The sequence below is a fragment of the Amblyomma maculatum genome, chromosome 7 (genome assembly GCF_055883805.1).
Source record: "Amblyomma maculatum isolate TAMU_Amacu chromosome 7, ASM5588380v1, whole genome shotgun sequence".
Classification (NCBI taxonomy): domain Eukaryota; kingdom Metazoa; phylum Arthropoda; class Arachnida; order Ixodida; family Ixodidae; genus Amblyomma; species Amblyomma maculatum.
Window position 1 is genome coordinate 144,038,055 of NC_139350.1, and position 20,938 is coordinate 144,058,992.

The window sequence follows — 20,938 nt, forward strand, 5'->3', positions numbered from 1 at the left end:
GCCTGCAATATATGGCTCTCCGTACGAGGGGGCGCATGCGCGATCGTGTTTCTACGTGTAGCACCCTACGTTTCCTGGATATTCGAAATGATCGGCCTGCACCGATGAGCGCGTCACAGCGGCGCCTGGACCACCAAGAAGAGAGGCCATCGTTGCAAGCCTTTCGCGGTCCTAAGCTGGTATTCTTCATATGCAGATGGCGCTCAAACACACGCTAGGAATGAGTCCAATATAAGTCGTAAACTGCTCGGCGACCAACATATATGCAGACGGCTCGTCCCAGCTCCTTCACCGTTAAAAAAAATCCCTCATTTTGGTGCTCAAATAAATCTACCTACCGCTTTGAGTCGCGACCGCTAGAAAAGGGGAGATTTGTTCAGCCTCGATCACCGTGGACGCGATACTAAGCGACGTTGTCATTATTTTTTTGCACTTGCCTGAAAGGGCCACCCCATATCGTATTCATCTCTGCACAACACTAGCACGCTGGAGAAAGCTAACGGCGCGCTGATGTGAACGAACGCCGCGTTTACAAGCTAGCGATAGCAGTTTTTTATGTTAGTGCGAACACTATCTGTCGAATGTAAACGCGGTATGGCTCAACAGTGTCATATATTTCGCAGCTATCCTTCTCGGTAGCTTTTTTACCAGCACGCACTGTTCTTGCGTTTGAGGTTATTTAGGCCTCTTAGTTTTGTCTCACAGAAAAAAAAAATTGTGAATCTCTTCCCCGACTATGTTCTTTTTTATGCTATATGTTAATATGGATGTCTAGAGAAAGCAGATCCCACCACACCACACCGGGAAAAAGCAGAATGAGTATCATTGCTTTTTCGTCAACTGCCCTCGGCAAACAACCTCCCCTGGTGCTGAAAACGGTAAAAAAGCTCTCGGCACCTCGCCGCGGAGGCTGTGTTGCAATGGCGGACAAATTTCAGAGCATTTAAAAAAAAACACACTATGCGGCCTCATTGACACGGAATCATACGAAAAATTGGCGGACAAAAGGTACTGAAGTCCTCACCGATCACAAGGATCTCATCCAGTGGAGCAGTACCAGCTTAGCTGCCGTCCGCTGCTTTACTGCAGTTGGTGGGCACCGTCAGACACCTCGATGTAGGGCGATGCTACTGCTGGTTGACCCCAAGTAAGACGGACAAACATAAAGAGAGTTACTGCCGGCGCTATTGCATAAAACCCTCGGGGAGACTTTGAGATGTTGCCACTCCTACGCTGAAGCGAGAATTTCGTTTGGAAATACGACACTTGTACAGCGGGGATTGACAGGAGGGGAAACAAGTCCCTCTTAATCAGCAATTTTTGAATAAACAAGAGGGGAGAAATTTTTTCTTGACTAGGATTCCAGGAACAGTGATTTACTATGGTCGGATACAACTCAAGAATGCAGCGGTGAGTGTAGCAAAAAGGGAGCCCTCTACCCAACGCCTTTGGTTGTTTCTCATGACGTCGCAATTTATTCCTCACCGTGAATAGCAGGCACGCCTGTTAATTCCACTCTCTTCTGAAGAAGCTCTTTGAGGGGTATTTCCGCTTCTTCCTTCAGTTGTATCCGACTACAGCCGCCTTCCCTCTCATATACACTCCCTCCGATAAATTAACCTCTCATAGGCCTAATCACCCCCCATTCCCCAAATTAAAAACAAAAATCGGTCTACTATTGCTCACTTTTTTTATTTCCAGGAGAAGGAATGTCAAAATGCGCCATGGAAAAAGCTCGGTCTCATAGACCCGCCCTCTCTAATGGTCGCCGCCACCGGCCGTCTTCGTGCAGTTGCGAGCACATTTTTGCTAATATTGTCAAAAGAAGCGCTTCATATGGCATCAAACATCATGTTTCTGATGCAGTCTAACCAAATCTACGTTCGAAGCTAGCCCTTCAGAATGCCGCGGCAGCGACATCGATTGGAAAAGCAGCCGATACCGATCAAACCGCGCCGGTGGCGTATCATGTGAAGCGAGTGCAAATGTTTACTTCGTGCAGTGATTCAGGGGCTCACAATTTTTAATTGAATTAACATATCTTAAAATCCTTAATATCACTCATCTCGCGTCGGCTACAATGAGGGAAAGTTACAGTGTGTCCACAGACGACTCAAGCGTCTGTCCACAGGCTAGGCTAGACCTGCTCTGCTTTGAACTACGGCTTCAAGAATAAGCCCACCCCACAAGAATAAGCCCACCCCCAGGTAGTCCCGTAAGCCGTCCCGTCAAACGTACTTCGCCTGTCGTTCGCAATAAGAATACGCTACGAGTAAAAGGTCCATTGAGCGCAGCCACTTAGTAACGCACTGCAGCCGCAGTGGCGGCGAGGTAATAAACATACGGCTGTACGGTCGTTGCGCAATAATCTCAAAAAATTTGTTAGGCTTATTACAAACGTGGCGTTAACTCGCCAAGCCCATGAACGCCAAAATGTGCCGCGCAGTGTTTAACCGCCCGAGTGAGACCACGCCGCCCAGTTGACCCCCAAAAATTTAGGCTTTCCTGGTGGTCGTTAAAACAGGAGTCTCTGATGCGGCATAGGCGGACACACGTTTTACATTTGTCGTTGCTTGCAACCCTGTCTTTGCCTAAGGCAAGCGGATGCGGGTAAAGATGTGTTAAAAACAATAGTTTGGATAGGTTTGCTCTTCAAAAAAACCATGACAGCTTCTTCGCTTTAAAAATAAATGCAGTGTGCAGGCTATTACTAGCAATCAACGACTATGGTGCGCTGCAATAAATCTGCCAGAGGGTATATTAAGATTGGCGTGTGATTCGTATTGGAGGTTAAGTAGACTTGAATACAATACCGAGACGTTTATTGATTGATACAGCTGAGAGGACATATCAATAAGAGAATAAAATCCGATTCTCGAATCCTTGTCTCTCTCTAGCTCGGTACTTTGTGGGCCAGCCTTGATCATGCGGACCCAGTGCACAAATTCCTGATAATAGTGATCCTGCGTTACTGTTAGGTGTTTCCAAAAAAAAATCAGTGTACCGTATCAGTCTCCTCTATGCTGTGGGCGTGGAAGACGTATGACGACCGGAGCCTAACGATGTCAATATCGCGAAACTTGACATTTGCAGAGAATTCCCATAAAAAAGCTGATAAGACCTGCATACATGCGCTAGGCATTCCTTGAAGAAGCTACGCCGGAAACAGAGGGCGTGATTGTTGGGCAGGGTAGACCTAAACAGTTACTCACCAGCAAATGTTGTTGCCGAAATAGCAGGTGGAGTCCGCAGTTCAGGGTCGCTTTTCCCCTGGCGCGGGCAAGGGCCGAAGCGACGGGTGGCCTGGATTTGCATAAGAGAAAAACAATGGAAGCAAAGGCAATGGTGCAGAACACCAAAAATGACGTTTTGCGGTCATGTTCTCGAATATCGAGATGGTTGTTCGGAAACAACGGGACAGTAACATATCTGTAGAAAAAACAAGAGGTCTGTGAAGACTATTGCATGCAAATAAAAACTGCCATGATCCACAACAAAATCGGCTTGCACACCGATTAGGTGCAGCAGTTGCGCAACTGAGGTAAGTACACTTAAGATTGAGTATCGTTATGTCTAATAGTTACGAGAGCTTACAGGTCCCGCGCAGAAAAAAAAAATAAGCGACGGGCTGCTCTCTCCAGCTCGGCTCTTTTGTGTCAGCCATGAACATGTGATACGTTACGAAGCATTTTTGAGAACGCTAACCCGCCCCTGGTTAAATTCTGAGGGCAGATTTTCCAAGTGCCGCTTTCGTTCCACTCGTCCCGCCGGGAGCAAAGTATATGATGGCAGTTGCCCAAAATTGCGATGATAGAAAACGACAGCATTTCAACTCGATTTACTCAAAACGAAGGTCTTCCAAATATTCTGCCCTATAGAACCTTCATACGCGCGCTAGACACTGTTCGAACCAAGTAGGAAAATACCTTCTTCAACTTTTTTATTGTTCGTTCATGATATGTCCTAAACTTGCCGTACAATGTGCACAGTTTATATTGCCCCTTATAATAATGACGTCACGAGAACAGCGACTCAGGCACCACAGTCACGATTGTTGTCACGTAATAGAGGAAACGCTAATTTCACAATAAATTATGTTGCCGGTTCCACTGTTCGGGCCTTAGATCAAGACACCCTCTAGCTCGTGATGCTGCCTTCTTAGGTTTTGGCTCCGTATACATATCTTAGAAATCCTGTGGCGGAGAAAGGAGTACTATAACTCTGGAAAAGATTGCAGTGACCAGCCGCTTATAGTCCTTACACGGCTTGGTTGCGATGTATATGCAGTTCAGCCTGTATTAGGACGCTCATAAAAGCCAAACCAAATGCATAGTTATGACGTCATCATGCAAGGCGTTGGAGATTGTTGTAAACGGGATGATGGAGCTGGCACTGGTCTCGCTGCGTAAGGCGCCACAAAATTCCAAGGCACACCGCCGGCCGGAGCTAGAGCACAGGTCAATGGCTGCCGTTACTGCTTACCAGTAAAGGACTGCCATGGACTTACCTCGTGCAGGCAGACAGCCGCGAGCGTAAAATACCAAGGTCGACCTTGCCGGTGCTGTGTTACTCGCGTGCCGCTCGCAAAAGGTACTGGGGTTCGTGCGATACCGCTCAATTTCTTCTTCTTCTCGCCTCTGTGAATGAGGCACATGCCACAGCTGAAGGCAGCCTAGAGCGCAATGCAATGTTGCTGCTGTTGTGGCTCTTGAGAATGAAAAAGGACTACGAGGGGATCGGGTACAATTCTAAGCAGAAAAACTGCATACATTTTTTGGGATTTTAGTTTAAATTTCTTATAACAGGAGAGACTCCCCCCCCCCCCCCCCCCCAAGTCAATCTTACCAAACAAAAACAAACAGAATAAATTAAGAAAGCCAAGCATATGAATGAGAGCACTTGAATGGATGCATCCAGCAGAGAAGTCGTTCGAGAGGGAGTAATATTAATCAGATTCTGAACAACAAAGCTAACTGCTGCATTTATGAACCCCAGTCGAGTGGCTGCAAATGGCTAACTTAGAAAATCATAGACAAAGTTTGAGAGCCATTTCTTGAAGTCTTTGGAGAGTGGCGAAACGGTCACAAGATAGGAACAAATGACCCGCCATTTTATGTTTATTGCACAATGAGCACACGCATAAGTGAGGGAGAACACCCGGGCCCGCTTGCACGATAAAGTCCGCGCTAAGTCGAGACTTAAACAGTGTCTTTAGTCAGACCAGACTTTTTCAAGACCGGAGTTATTCAGGGCTGTCTTAACATACCCATAGAGACAGTGGATACCTAGTTTGAGGACAGCGGGTACCTATACATGGGAAATCTTGCCCCTGCTTAGGGAACGCGCCGTGGCACCTGACGGTGCTTTCAGTCTGTCACGGCGTGGTGAGGGTGAAAAACTTTATTGAAGAAAAAAAAAAGAGTGCAGGTTAAGGGTCCTTTGCATGAGTGGAACGCCTAGTATGGGAGGCCACTGGACAAAGCTATCACCATTGCCCGTTGGCCAGGGCCAGTTGGGACTCTAGCGATGAGCAGCTAAGCAAGGCCGCCTCCAAAGTCGAATATTTTCCTGCATGTCTAATCTCTTAGGGGGCATGATGCGAGCGCACGTTAAAGCGTGCTGCAGTCGTTGTGTCTAAAACAGAGCTCAACTTCGCATGCATATGACGCGACTTTCACGTCTTAAGCAGCAGAAACCGTAGCCGTCGTGCGTGCTTCATTGGCAATCAGAATGTTCATTCTAGCAATGACAATTAAAATGTTAAGCCGCTAGTTTTTCTCAAGCATTTGCCTCATTTTGATTAATTACCACGTCTTTGCTAGGGTTTTTTTTTTCCTCTCATAAAATGTCTACAGGAACGCGCCACGCCCTTCCACAACACGTTTTCGGGATGACTTCAAAAAGCCTCTTAGGGCAGCGGTTATATGCATTTGGGTAAGCACTGTAAGTACGTGCGCGTACTGGTGCTGGTGTGTGAGGGGGGGGGGGGGGGGGGGGCAGACAGGCTGCGGATATCAGACTTGTACGTAGCAGCGCTTTTAGGGAGCTTTAATTAACTGCAGTCCTCAAAAGCAAGTATTGTGCTGACGTCAGTGCCGGTTGAATCGCTACTGAGGCATATTATAGGAATCGACCAGTTACATTTAGACGCTGTCCTAACAGCTATCAAAAGCTGAGAGTTGTCTCCCACAAATTTAGAGCACTATACGCACTGCAGCTACAATTGAGGTTATGTGCGCCGCAAATGTGACCTAAAATCAGGTTGTGACAAAAGATGCCGTATTGGAAGGCTCACAGAATTTTGACCTCTCTAAAGGTCGCTCATTCACGGATCGTGCGTTTTATCTCGACGCAAGATTCACCAATCATGCATTTTATCTTGACGCGAAACTGTCGAGTCGCTCATTCACCAATATCAATCCAATATTCAAGATCATTCCGTTTTTAGAAAACGCCTCACTAGCTGCCACGCTCACACATGCCAATTTTTGGAGCCGTCACCACATCCTTTCTTCGACACGGTTTCCTTACCCACTGCTGGCACAGGCTCGTCGCTCGGAACGTTGCCTGTAAACCTATTTACCAGCGGTATACAAAACGGACCGCAATAGCACTAAAAGAATAACTTGCGCTTAGCAGCGGCACAGGTTGGAACACATGCCTGCAACACCCCTGAATAGAAAACGGGGACGTATTGACGAACTTCAAGATATGCGGTTTTCGTTTTAGAGGGGCTTCGCGAAAAAATCTATACGATTGAAATATGCTTGTTAATCTATCCGTCTTCCGAAAAGTTGATTTGAATTTGTGACTAGTGTAAAAATACCAAATATACCGTTAATTTCTCAATCACCTTACTTTGAAAGCTTCCACGCTTCACCGTGATCGCGTGGACCACGCAGTGAAGTATTGTCAAAACGCGACGGGGCCGTTTCATAAAGAGGGCCATTGCGACGGTGTCCCAATAAAGCGCTTTACGAAAACCGATAATAACGTCGTTCTCAATACGCTTTCATTTAAAAAGCAGACAAAATCGCGCAAGTGCACGTCAGGTACAAATGATTTCTGTCAATTTATTCAGGCCCCTTAAATAAATAATGCTTTCTTATAAAGCACAGATTTTTCTGGATCCTTAAAGGCTGATATAGGTATATGGAAGTTTACTGCATTCTGCCACGATATGACAGCTCCCACTAGTTTTATGCAGGGCCTTATTGAAAAAAAAATTGTATGTCCAAAGCTGTGTAACATTTGTAATGTACTTTTAGTTTCGGTGTATGCCTATGCACAATATCAGTCATGTGCAAATGTTAGGCAAAAATGACAAAATTTTATTTTTATTAATTTTTATTAATTTTTATTATTTTTGCACCAGTTTGTAGAATATTTATTCTAATGCATTCTTCCCCACAAATGTACTCGATTTGTATATCAAAATGTCAGTACTCCACACCCCAATTTCTGAAACACAAATGAACACAAATATGTTACAGTATTGTTGACAAATACAGCTGTTCATATGACTACAGCAGTTGCCACCAATGACAGTAATGTGGTATACTTGTGCAACCACAGCATTTGCTCTCACCGTTTTTTCCTGCAGATAAACAAAAACGACCAGGTACTTTTCTTCCAGTCATATAATTTTGGCCTGTTCTGGGTGTTGGATGTGCACAGGTTACGAGTGGTATTGCAACCATATACAGATATGCAAGATCAGTAGCCCTTGAGGTGATTTAATGCAAGCATGTGACCAGCACCAGCACGACATTGAGCAAAATCATTTGCACATACTGTTCTCACAGCATACAATTGAGGAAATGGTGGCCCACATTGGCAAGAAATATTATCATACAAGCAAAACAGCATATACTTGAGAAAAGTACAAAATGACAGTTGTAGATGCCTTACACACACCAGACATGCTGATATTTGTTCTGCAGGTCATGCTACATAGTGAGCAGCAGAGAATAAATAACAAACAACAGTTTGTAATGGTTACAGGTATTGGTCTCAAAGGGTGGAATTAATACTTTTGAAGCACTTGCAAGAGTATAATGCAGAAAAGCTTAGTTGACATAAAAACTTGACACAACAAAACATGCACATGATTTGAATCACGGTGGGTTAGGAGTGCTACAAAAGGCTATAAACATTCTAATACAAAGTTAACCAAAATGTTGTTGAATATTGTACCTGCAAATAATAAGACAGTTTTCTGTGGCCCTATATATACTCTTTAGTTTTGGCAACTATAATTGCAATGTAAGCACTGCCAATAATACAGGTGTGATCACTGAAAGTTGATGGCAAAATTACTCGTTACACTTTGAGCAGGTAGTTCGCATTTTATTTTTATGCCACATGGCTTGTCCGAGCATTGCTGCCATGGATGCCATACGAGACAATTTATACAAAACCTGGGGCTGTGAACACCTACCACAATATGGTAGCCCGCGCTTCTACTTTTGCATACATTCACCAAGTCTCCCAGAGTTTACCATTGCACTCTGATGCCATGCAAGTATTTGACAAAATGGCAATCTTTGAGTGATGGAAAAACATATTGCATGTTTAACAATTTACTGCACAGACTGTAACAAAATATATATCGTAGGTATTAAAATAACAAATTCGCAGCTTAAAAACATATCTGTAATCTGTTAAGTACCATACTTTACCACACTGAACCTACTCTTGGTGTAATCGATGTTAAGGTTACGCTTGGTTTCATTTATTGGGCTTAACATCCCACAGTGACTCAAGCTATGAGAGATGCAGTAGTGGAGAAGTAGGAAAATTTCGACCATCTCGGATCTTTTAACAATCACTGACATTGCACAGCAGACGGGCGCCTATGTTTTTGTCTCCATCGAAATGTGGCCACCATGGCCAGGATTCAATCCTTCACCTTCGGGTGCAGTAGTTGAGCACCCTAACCACTGTAACTCCACTGCAGGTAGACATTAAGCTTAGTGCTCAAATATAATCTCCTGTTTACATGTCTCGAATTGGGTGTTACAACCAAAATGAAGTAAAAAGAAGATGTTTATGCTCCATCTGTTATGCTCTATATGTACTGCAATGTTAAACAGCTCAACAGAAAATACTTCAATGCGCACTCTTGCGTAGGCTTCAGAATGTCAATACAAGACTGACGTAGCACATAGTGAAATAAGCGCATTTGCATAGTTATCCGGTCATGAGAAGTCACCCAGTGAAAACATTAAACTCAGTGACTAGCACAGGCATAATTCATTTCACATAACTGTACTTAAAGCAGGAGAAATCTTGCTGCACCATGCCTTTGCGCAGCATAAATCTATAACCCCAGTGAGGATAAGCATGTACAGACACTTCATCTTGCACTTCCATTTGTTTGCCTATGCTGCACGCATACTCCTTGGACACGTTGTGGAGTTAGCACCTCGTCATGATGCTGGTCCACACATGGTCCAGTGACATGTGCTGCTGATCATGGAGGGAATGGAAGCAGCGTTTCAGCTGCCCTATTGTCCTACAAAAAAAAAACATCGTGAGTGGGCTATGCAATGCCACTATAAAGTTGGTGACGCGCGTAACGCAAGTTGCTGCAGTAAAAGTGAATGCATATGCAGAATAATAAAAATTTTCTCTCCATCATGATGCATTTCAAATAACGCCACATCTGCTCTGAGTAACCTGTGGTTTATGGAACTGACAGCTTCGTAATATGCTGTACATGGAATGTATGTTTTGAGCATTTGTTCTTCCAGGCTATCACACAACCTGTAAACGTGTCCGGTGAAATTTATTGCAGTAAATACCCTTGCATCAATAATGAATGGAAATATTTCGATACCTTCATTTAAGGAAATATATATCATGCTCAAATGACAAAATAATGCTATGATTTTTGAACAAATCTAATTGCTAAGTAAATATTGATATGTGTCATTCAACAAATATAACTTGACTGACACCCAACCATAATTTGTTTGTTTGCTGAAAAGCTTCCCCCCCCCCCCCACAGGCTTGGCCAAAGTTATTTGACTGTAGTGTTATTTAACTAGTAAACAAATGCGACATCAAAGTTAATTTCTTTCAGCATACATTGTTTGCTCAACAACACTTGCAACTGTACCAAGCTGTTCGAACAACACGGACATCCACAACCAGTCAGTGTCCGGGATACCATGCAATCCAATATTTAGAATGTGCTGCGCACCTACCTATCAATCACTGCTCTGGTGGTGCCGTGAGCTGCACTGTATCGCTTTTTGCCGCACATGTCCGCATTCTGGAGCCAAAGTCTGCATGGATAGCCACTGCAGCAGGATGCCGGTGTAAGTGCTCGGTTTGAAGAGCTGAGCGAGGTCGCGGTGTGCGAGCACTCGTGCGTCATATGTGCCACCGGGCCACTTTGCGACCACATCGAGGATCTGGCACTTGCTGTCCACCACAAGCTGCACGAAGATGGAGTGGTAGAAATGCCTATTTATATGTACGCTCCCTCGTACAGCTCATGGGCCTGGATCTTGACATGAGTGGCATCGATGGTGCCCACGATGCCAGGGAAACCTCCAGCAGCACAGAAGTCGCTCATGCAGCCCGGCAGCTCATCCTGGGATGGCCAGCTGTAAAGCAGGAAACCTGTATCACTTCTTGTGCGCATATTCATCGGTTACAGTTGCAGGTAATCATGTGGCGGCACAAAACCGAGATTGAATTCCACGCTGATGCTATTGCGTAGCAAGACTTGTCGTCCCTTACTCCATCGGCGACGTGCCGATGAGGCTCTGAAGAGGATGCAGTGCAGAGCACATGCCCTAAGTGTCCAAGGCCAGCTGCCGAGATGGATCTTCGCCACATTTTATGGACATGCCCAGGAATGCAGCCGTCAAGAATAAGACGACTACAAGAAGTTGGATCGGCTGTCGGCTACACAGGAGGAACATTTACACTTGTGGCTAATGGACAAATAAGAGCCGGAGCTTGCTCCGATTCCTTGAATAAAATAGACTGCATGATACCCTTTAAGTTAAAAAACAGCCTCATTCTATGCCACATGACAAGCCTTAAAAAAAAGAAAAAAGAAAAAAAACTTGTCGTAGACCCCGTATGATGCAAACCCCGTCAAGGTGCGCAATCGGTACCATTGTGCTCGATCAAGGCAATAAACGCTTATGACCGTAATAGGTGAAAAAAATAAACGTTCCTGAAAATATTGCTGCGCTGTTGCTAACGTCCGCTATGGGCCCTGTATATCACAACAACCGCTAAATAAAGGTACACGATTTAAGCACTTTCTTCTATTTCTTCCTGCCTTGACTCTACTGGTCAAGAAACATCCCAATAGGCAAAATGGGTGAAATGACAACGGCGGCTCTTACCGTGTCCAGGCAGCGGCGTTCCGTTTCAGTGCGACAACGACTCTTCTTACTGCCCGGCTTGCCGTCGACTCGTCCGCGCCGACCGGTTCACTAGCCTTTATGAGAAAGCCGCCGGTGGCAAAAACTTCAACGCCAGTAGCACCAGGCAGTATGAAGTTACCGCATGACTGCGATGAGTCGGGCTCGGTTAACGGATGCTGACCCTGCCGAAGCCAGATCGCAGCTGCAGCTCAAACTCGCAGGGATATTTCCTGTCCCTGAAAGCACGTTCACAACACAAGTGGAGATCTACAACGGGCAGCACGCGATACTGACGCTCCGCAGGCATTCGACGAACGAGAAAACGTGAGCGAACGCACACCACGCCGATCAACACACAACGAGTGACCATCTATTTAGTTTTACGGCCTCCCAAAACATGACGAGGGGATTTAGTGCAGTTTCAGTTATTTTGTAAAGCTACCGAGAAGCGGCGCGCACATCCTTATTTGACAAAACAACGCAAGAAAGGCAATGGGTTAAAACAAAAACAAAAACGCGTATATGAGCGTCAAGCCAAGGGCTACTTTTAAGGTGTTGCCACCTCTCGGTGAAATATTGCGGCAAACGTCGTGACTGTCCAGCTCGTTCATAGGCTTTGTGCAGGCATCAAGTCTATCTCGGTTGGCTCTGTATGTCCCTATGGCCAGCGTTCTTAGCTTAGATTTCCCTACGGCTTAAGTCGCTTGCACAAAACTTTCAGTGCGCGTTTAAGACTGCGGTTAAGACGGAGCTTAAAGACAGCGTTCAGGCAGTCTTAACTGCGAACTTTATTAAGATTCAAAATGGCTGCAGTGCGGCTGCTACGGCTGGATACACATGATAGACCCCTTCGAGCGTGGAAAACGTGCAACTAAGTTTTTCTGTTCCCCTTCGTGTTGATGCAGAGGTGACACGCGTCCTTTCGGAGTTGTTTGTGACTGGGAACTTGTGTCGAGTTCTTCCGTTGCTCTTTGGACTGCCATGCGAGTCGCGCTGGCTTCGTCGGCTTGAGGTGAGCTTGAACATTTTCGCCATTCTTTTGCGCGGGTACTTTGCTATGATACGTCTCTCGTGTATTAAACGGTGAATGCAGTAAAAAAAAAATAATAATAGTACGCGAAACGTAGTGATGCTCTTCATCACCGTTTTGTTTGTGCTATGACACCGGGCGATGCAGAATAATTGATGGTGCGTTTCCGAAGCCATTTCTTGGTTGCCGTATTTGTCGTCGTAGTTGTTGCGACGCACATATTTATTTTCTTTTTTCGTTTTCCCTGTTGTGTGTACTGGCATCGTATATCCCACGGGGGCCTTTAGTGGTGTGACTATACGGCTAAACGCGGCACGAGCTGCCGGTTTCAAACCTCGCATGAGTCTCGCTTGCTAATCGCCTCTTTCTTTCCGCCCAGTGTGTAAAATGGGGCGTGCAGCTCAAACATGCGTTCGTACCGCTACATGTAGGTTCCAAATCAAGAGCAATTGAAACATGTGTCACAAGTGAAACACGTACGTCTTGTTTCCAGCCGTCATTCACCGGAGGATGGGCCTGGCGTGAATACATCAAAGCTTTGGGAGGCTTCCAACGTGTCGTGGGCGCCATCCATTGCACTCTCTTCAAGATCCTAGTGCTGGGCTGCATCTGAGAGCGTGCACAAACCAACTGATCGTCTTCGCATTAGTGCTTCAGTGATTTTGCGGTGTTCAAACAGCGCTTGTTCTGCCATCTCAGGTAGCAGCTCGCAAGTAGCTCGTTGATGGTTGGATGTTTATACGTCCCCGCTGCTTTTGGTGTCAACGCTGCGTGCTTATTGTGTGGAGCCCTTCACAGCGTCACCAGAAGTGAGACCAGCTGCAGATCGTTTTGATTGCTCATGTGTGCTTGGTGTCAGCACTATGTGTTCAGTGTGTGCAACTTGGATGTTCACCGTGCCGCTAGAGAAGTGAGACCCGTTGCATCTGTGCTGTTGGTGTCAGCCTTGTCAGCTTTGTGTGGTGTCGAAATCAGTGTCAACACATGTGAAGCTGCAGCTGCCAATGTTGGACTTCTCACATATCTAGCAAACCTCAAAAGTTGCTGTATCAGGCTCCAGCATATTTAAGCACTCACTTTTGTGGAGACAATTGGTGGAGTCCGACCGGCCTGCTTTTAAAGTGTGATTCACAAGAATGCAGATGTTTGCAAAGTGTTTATGCAATTAAAAAGGCAATTGCATTCATTTATAGCAAAGTATCAATACACTGTTTAAAATGTATTACTGCATATGCAACTTTTGGAACCCTTTCATTATCCCACAGAGTTCACATACTCATACTCCTGTATCCAATGTGAGCAATGTGTTTTGAATACTGATACTACCTGTTGCTGCAGGCAGGTACGTTATGTGTTTGCCAAGAATGTGAGAGATGTTTCCAACTCCCTTGAATATTCTGTCCCATGTCTCGAAGACCTTTTTCTCAGGCTGCATTACCACGATAAAAATGTGTTGTAGCAAAATCCAGCTCTGAACCAAGGCTTGTCCTTTATGCATTATTTATATATGTATTATGTTACTGTGAAAGCTACTGTGGCAATCAGCAAAAGACGCTAAAGACGCAGGCACAAAAGTTAAACTTATCGGTGACAAACTGACAGTAAATGGTGTAGCCTATACCTGGAACATGGAAACTAGCAGTCGTGTTAAGCTGAGCAGCACTCACGGCAGCTCATGCGATAAAGACCATTGACAAATATTCAATAAGGAACTCAATTTGCTAAATGTTAATGCCCGCAGTATTGTTTATAAGCCTGAACTATTCGAATTTTTGTCAGTGTTGTACGAACCGCACTTAATTGCTGGCACAAAAACTTAGTTACTACGACGTACAGAACGCTGAAAACCGTCTCATCTTTATTTGCCGTTGGCTCAGGCTTTTTCAGATAGTAGCATCACAATATTTTACATGACAAACTACAATCCTTCAACATTCAACCCTTTAAGGCTCATGATGTTTTTAAATTGCTTAGTTTTTCTTTAGGTTATTGAGCAGGCTGAGTGCATGGAAACAATGTGCACAACAGGCTATTTTGCTAAGATTCTGCATCATGATATATTAATTGTTTGCACACATTTCCTTGTGGTTGTGTTATGCCGCACTCCACTTCCAAATGGTCATCATTGAAATATTCGTGTGAATCACAAAAGGCCAACAATTGAGTGTAATGATTGCAATATGCCAAGTTTGAAAGCATTTTGTTCCAACACATTCCTGCTTACAAAAATTTGAATATTTCAGCAGAGAAATAGCTCGATTGTGGTACAGCAGAACAAAATTGCATACTGCTCGTCACGTCAGCTCTATAAGTGCAGTATCGTCACTTGTCTAGCATCTTAATCTTTGCTTTTGCTGTTAAGTGAAAGCCTCCAGGCATGAGGTTTTCAGTGGTTTTTAGCCTCCAGGCAGAGGTTTTCAATACCTTTAATGATTACAGCAGACAAAGTAGGTCACGGTCACAACACCCAGCACCAATAAATGGTTGTTGACATATTTATGCACTCTCCTTCGTACCTGATTTCATAAGGGACGTTAAATACCGTTAATGAAAGTATGTCCTTTGTCCTCGCTAATATCCGAACACTGTGATTCTTTAACTGCATGTGCACTAGCAGCTCATATTGACAATGGTTAACCTATTATTTGAAAGTAGATGGGATGCTACAATTTTAATGGGGTGTTTGGCTGGGTTTAAACGAAACTTCAGGGAAAAAAATAAGGGGGGGGGGGGGGACATGCCCACCAATATGGTATACAGAGAAATACCGTAAAACAGTCTTTTAGGCCCCCTTCTTTTCATTCTCTACAGTAATGATCTTGTTTCCATAGATTCATCTGCAAAACACATTTACGCTGATGATACAAGTCTGTTTTTCTCTGTCACTCGGGCATAGAGCTATCCAGTCGGGCTAACATAACCTTGGAAAAAAACTGAACACTGAGCGTGTCAAAACAGTCTAAAACTCACTGACAATAAAACAAAAGCAGTTCTCTTCCATCCCAGAAATAAAGCAATCGAGCTTTATCAATACACTCAGTGGCACTAAAACAGAAATTGCTCACTCTGTGAAAACGTTAGGCGTGTACTTCTCAGGGCACATGACATGGGAAGTTCACATAGAATATTTAGTCAACAAACTACCACACACAATAGGTTCTCTACGCCGACATTTCCCAGTATTTTACTTACCATTAACATTATGCTTTATAATTCACTCTTTTCGTCAGTTCTGAACTACTCCTTGCTAGTATGGGCAACGACAACAGCAGAAAAACGTACAATAAGAAATATTGCTAAAGCTTCTTACCTCGAACATACAGGACCAATATTTAAGCAGCTAAAAATGGGTAAAGTAACATCTTTGTATACCTACAGGCTTTTGTGATTATATAAGCAAGACATCAATAAAAAGGACAACACACTAACACTCATAGCAACGCTCCAAGACAACACACACATACGACACCCATAACCCGGAGCATTGGCACGTTACAGCATGCCGGACGAACTATGTCAAGCAGATGCTTCGCTTCAGGCTTTCTACCATATTAAATCAATAATTCCCTTATAGTGGTCAAGGTTTCTCTCTTCCTCCCATTAAATTAATCCGTAAAATGTTCAATGAATACATATTTTTAAATTAAATGTTCTATTGTGCAGCATGTCTCTGTATTATTTTCATGTATTTTTCCTAATTTACCTTGTGCTTTTTTGTAATCTAATTTAATTATTTCTCCATTCATTATTTATTCATTGTGTAAGCGTGACTTCTCTGCTGTTAAATGCCATCACATACAGGGGCAGCCGGGGAGTCAAGCTGCTCTTCGAAGCAGCTTTTTAGCGGCTGCTCCTTTCCTTGTATTAAAGGAAAAATAAAGTATATTATAATATTATTATTATTAAATTGCTGTTTTGTATTTCACAATGTGATGCATAGTGCACTGAATTTTTCAAGAGGTACCTGTGTAACATTTAGAATATTACAATGCAATTTTTATTAAATACATTAAATATTAAATAAAATTACATATACATGCAACATTCCTATTCAGTGGTCCTTGTTTGGAAATGCTGACAGTTATTATTAAGACTGTTGGGGGGGGGGGGTCACTGATTTCAGTCTACTGCATGTTTCTTTTTTTCAGCCGTTCTATGAACATCTTTGCCGATGTCATTGTGCAAGTGCATGCAAAATGTTTTCAGCCAGCAGCAATAGGCTCATGCTAGTTGGTCACTGTCTAATAAGGCCAGTGCCCAGCAAGCATTTGCATGCCTGTTGCTTATGAGTTTCTTTGTTGTTGTTTTTTTCAAGAATAATTTTTCTCAGTAATTTCCTCTTGCAAAATAAACTGTTTCCTTCATTAGTTGCCTTGTTTTCAGCCTCAATAATTTCTCATTACCAAGCCTTTGTGTTGTTCCTAGGCCCTAAATTACATCATTCACATCACAGCTTGCAGCTCGGTGGCCTATGGGTACTAATGTTGTCTCAGCACAACGCAGTGGCCCAGTTTATGGAACTTCACTGTTAGATTTGGAGAACCCTACTTCGAACTGCCTTGGTGTCTGCGTTTCGATGGTGACTTAACACAAAGCTGGCCGTGCACTGGGCAATCTCAGTGTATGTTAAAAAAAAGGCACAGTAAGCTTGTGCACATCCCGACTATGACATTGCTTAAAACTTGACATGTTAAATCCTGTAAACAAAAAAAAATCATGTTCTCAAAACGTATGGGCAGAGGATGTACAGACAGCACTAAATGGGTGCTTGAATGAAGACCTAGTCGATTTGTTAATTTTCAGTAGGTGAGCGGCGGACCGGTCACCGGGAAGTGTCTGTCATATGAGAACAGGTGAAAGGAAAAATAATAGTGGTATTGATTATTAGAGGTTATAACTTGTGATGACCCACATGTGTACCGACGACCTGTAATTGCAATTGATTAGAAATGAATAAAATGACTTGTAATGACCAAATGTCTAGCAATGACTTGTTACGACTACAATTGATGTATGAGTGCTTGGTATTCCAGCCAAGCGGCAACAATTGTCCTGTCATTGACACCGCTTAGTAAGAGTCGCTTAAGCACTTGATGTTTTATGTGCATGCGCTGTTATGTGTATGCATGTGTATGCCCTGTTCACAAATGTGGAGCACCACCAAATCGTCTGACAGCTGTTCCGATTTTTGAAGACATGTGCCACACAAAAAGTCCTGTCTGTCAAGCTTACTATATTTAATCAACATCAAGCAACACAGGTAATGAATATACCCCTTGTTAGCTATCAAACTAGACTGTTTTCTGCAGTGCAACACACCATACCGCAATTCCTATTATGTCAAAAGGTAAAAATACGGCCAGCAAAAACAAAGATAATAGCAAGGTTGAGTCTTTCCCAATCTTCATACTAAGAACATATCTGTACTAAAGCGGGGGGAAAAATGGTAGCACATCTGTGGCGCACATTGCAAAAATAAAGGAATAAAATAAAATGCGATAGCAGCAACTAGTGAAAACGTGGTCTGTGCGCGTCTCTTCCCGATTTTTCCTCACATCCAACTTCATAAAACCTTTCTTGCCATTTGTGCGTTAATTGCAGCGCGAATGTTACTGCAATTCACGCCAATCGCAGCCCAAATGCTTTGTGAACACAAACACGACCCAAGGACGAAAGTTTGTGCTGATCACCGGTAGTTTACAGTACGGAGACAGTAAAATGGAGGCATGTAGAGAGCACAGCATTGCATTAAAGCCACCGACGACCACAGACGTGACACAGATGTGATCACGCGCACAACTCATCACTTCGCCACGAGACGTATGCACACGGTGCACAGCGCGCACACATAAGCGCGCACACACACATACGTCGAATAAAATTACACATCACAGCATGCGCGTTGGACGCGGAAGCTCTTCGGCCATCACCGGAGACGCACTTAGTCACAAGGACGATTTTATTGCACATTCTATTTTTTTCTTTCTTTTCACTGAACGCTCACTGATTAACGATGTGCTTGGCTGCCTTACTGCGCCGCGAAAGGGGCCCAAATGCTTCGTACGCTTGCAGCCGGATGCCGAAACGCAGAACCAGTGATTTCAACAGTTGCAGAGAAATAGACTGCTGGAGAACCAATGCTGACAGAGGAAAAAACGAACTAGTGAGCGCACAGGCCAAACAGCAAAACACCCGACTGCAATCTTCGTTGCTCACTTCGGCTCGGCCCGTGTTCACCAGAGTAGCTTCCATGAACACCCTCAACAACCACGTTGGTCATTTGACCTCATGACACAATCTTAAGCCGCAAAAAAGCAACGGCACGGTTCTAGCACAACGCAAGGATGGCAATGTTTACATCTGAAAGCTGGGACGGGGCCAGCACGTCCCTGCTTTCCCCTGTTTCGCTACTTAGGTACCTGCCGTCCTTGTGTCTTAGCTAAGACGGCACTAGAGTCGTAATCTTGCAAGCGACTTATTCAAGTCAAGACTGAAGCCCAGTCTTGGCTCCAGTCTTAAGCAGCCATGCTAACGGCCTATCCTTAAGACTGCAGTTAAGTCTGGACTTAGCTAAGACAGTCTTAAGATCGTTTGTGCAAGCGGGCCCCGGATTTGTGCAGATAAAAAGTTTGGAGGCGTACCTTTCACTTAAGGCTAGTCAGGGACACCTCGCATTTATGACAACAGCAGTGGCTTGAAATCCACCTATATTGTTCATGCCGTAACTTATCAAACGAAATAAGTTATAATTGGAGTGTTTCAGCAAAAGAAATTAGTATAAAAATGCTCCCAACCACGAATGAAAGCAGAAAATTAGGGCAAGAAAAGCCAAGTCACGACGACGGGAAAGTCCACCAACTGAATCATTGATATTCAACTGCACCCATTAACTCACACAAGCGTGATCTCTACGGATATGAGTCCTAACCAGAGAAGTGGCTGAACAAAGTATACCGAATATCAGATATTAACAAATGAAAACAGAAATAACATCCGTTCCCTGTTGAGTACATTCACTGTACGTGTCTAGTACCCCCCCCCCATACTCAAATACCCCCATTAAAAATGGCGGTGTAGTGAGGCACGCAGAGACAGAAAGCCTAATCAAACTGAGATGAGGCAATAGCAACCCCAGCTATTTTCACATGTTCTGCCTCATTGTCAGCAATTAAAGTATGCTATGGAAAATTTTCTAAGTGTTCTTGCGAGGAATTAACCAAAGTAGATATCAATAACATTTCTATGGTTGGGAAAAGCAAAGACCGCCGTATTTGGGGGTAGTACTTGAAACATTTTCTGGAGATAAAATGCTTGCGTTTCAGAACACAAATGTCACGCACAATGTGGCATGTCAATGCGCAGCATTCCTTGTCCCATGCTCGCGGCGTGCAAAACGTGTGTATGGAACGTGTGTACGCAATGTTTGTCGTGAATGTGCGCACAAATATTGTCCGCGCGGGCTGTGTATCTTATGTAGAGTATCACAGCCAGCAGTGTTGTTTCGTCGGATAGCTTATATCGAGTGTTCTTGCACTGAGATAAGTTTCAATTAATTGTCTTTGTTGTGACGAAGATGACCAAGTGGCTGCTTTCTGTGACTAGTGAAGGAACAGGGGGTAGAAGCCGAAAATTTTTATTGGGTTAGAAACCGGGTTGCTGAGCAGTCGGATCCTAGACCCCTATAAATGAATCCACTCTTAGAATTCGTTATACTTATTCATTATACTAGCCTGGAACTTGGCACCCACAATTTACCACCGCAAAGAAACTAGTATGATCACGCCGTATCAAGTGCCAGCGGCCCGGTGCCTTCGGTTGTCTCTGCTGGGCCCAAGGGTCTATTTGATGCCCTATCATAGCGGCACCACTGATCCGGATGTTGAAGATTGAATCTTGTTGTCCGGGCGCGTGAGTACTCACAACAGAAGGAACGACGTCCTGAAATTCAAAAACGTTACTTTGTATTTACCTCAAGTTGCCAAGCTGTGGCACAGAAACCGCGAAGCAGACCTACCCAACAGGACCGCTTTCAAGACACCCTTTACGGACGTCTTTTCGAATTTGATGCCAGTTGCTGATTAGTCTACAGGTCGGTGACGTCACAGTCCTGCTTGATCAATCTCGAAATTTTGCGAAAAAAAAAACAGTTGCCCCACATTGCCGGCTTCTGGGCTTATGCAATGTGCAAAGCTTTCAGGAATAATTTACAGAAAATATGTGACAACATTCATGTCAACCCCATAAAGGTGGACGAGCAAGTACGCTTTAGTGCAGTAAGAAGAAAAGCTATGTAACGGTTTGAGAGTGACTATGCAAATACGAGACCAAGCCTTGAAACGGTATATACAGCCGGAGTGGTCACATTGAGTGGTCTTCAGTGAAGGCAGAAATATAGAACAAGACGCGCAAAGTGATGAGATATTATCAGTGTTATTCACTCGCAATGATGTCGGCAAAAATTCTGTCCTTTTAGACAGCTTGCCCTGCAGGGTTTCCCACACTTCTTCCGGCCTTG